The following is a 1,224-nucleotide window of genomic DNA, read 5'->3' as shown; positions in this document are numbered from 1 at the left end:
ATTTTATTGGTACATATTTATTCTATCCATTTTATTTGGTTGGTATGTTTGGTTTTGTTCTCTTTCTCCCCCTTCTAGACTGTGAGCCCACTGTTGGGTAGGGACTGTCTCTATATGTTGCCAACTTGTACTTCCCAAGTGCTTAGTATAGTGCTCTGCACACAGGAAATGCTCAATAAATACGATTGAATGAATGAATGAATGGACACACACACACACACACACACACACACACGCACACCCCAGCCCCCCTCCCTTCCTGGTCCAATTTAAGGCACAATCTTGATTTAAGGCCTCCCACCAGGTTTCCTTTTGTTGTCTGTCTCCCCCTTCTAGACTGTGAGCCCGTTGTTGGGTAGGGACCGTCTCTATATGTTGCCGATTTGTACTTCCCAAGCGCTTAGTACAGTGCTCTGCACACAGTAAGTGCTCCATAAATACGATCGAATGAATGAACAAGGGGAGAGGTGGAAAGAGAGCGACAGAGACTGAGTGATGGAGAGACAGAGAGAGGTTGCCAAATTAGGAGCAGGGATAGTGTAGACTCACCCTATTGTACATTTTCAAGCGCTTAGTACAGTACCCCGCACATGGCTCCTGGAGGGAAGGGACTGTGTCTACACAATCTATCGTCCTCTTCCAAGCGCTCCGTAGAGAGGCAACGTGGCTTAGAGAAGAGCTGGGGCTTGGGAGTCAATTAATCAATCAATCGTATTTATTGAGCGCTTACTGTGTGCAGAGCACTGTACTAAGCGCTTAAATTAAGGATTCGAGCCAGCCAGGAGTCGAACCTGGAATCTTCTGATCCGTAGTCAGACGCGTTATCCATTGCGCCACTGGCCCAGGACTTGGGTTCTAATCCCAATTCCGCAACTTAATGATGATGGCATTTGTTAAGCGCTTACTATGTGCAAAGCACTGTTCTAAGGGCTGGGGGGGATATAAGGTGATCACGTTGTCCCGCATAGGGCTCCCAGTCTTCATCCCCATTTTCCAGATGAGGGAACTGAGGCCCAGAGGAGTGAAGTGGCTTGCCCAACGTCACACAGCAGATAAGTGGGAGAGCCGGGATTAGAACCCACAACCTCTGATACCCAAGCCCGGTTCTTGCCACTTGTCTGCTGGGTGACCTTGGGCAAGTCACTTCAATTCTCTGAGCCTCTGTTATCTCATCTGTAAAATGAGGTTTAAGACTGTGAGCTCCACGTGGGACAACCTGATTAC

At 48.1% G+C, this 1,224-nt stretch overlaps 1 non-coding gene across 1 annotated transcript; it reads right to left on the bottom strand.

Annotated features, from left to right (window-relative positions):
• Window positions 1-770: 770 nt before the first annotated feature.
• TRNAR-ACG lies at window positions 771-843 on the bottom strand. The gene has a single exon. It is a non-coding gene; the product is annotated as a tRNA-Arg (tRNA).
• Between the last annotated feature and the right edge of the window lie 381 nt (window positions 844-1,224).

This window comes from Tachyglossus aculeatus, chromosome 3 (genome assembly GCF_015852505.1).
Source record: "Tachyglossus aculeatus isolate mTacAcu1 chromosome 3, mTacAcu1.pri, whole genome shotgun sequence".
Lineage (NCBI taxonomy): Eukaryota > Metazoa > Chordata > Mammalia > Monotremata > Tachyglossidae > Tachyglossus > Tachyglossus aculeatus.
This window is presented reverse-complemented; position numbering and strand designations above follow the sequence as displayed.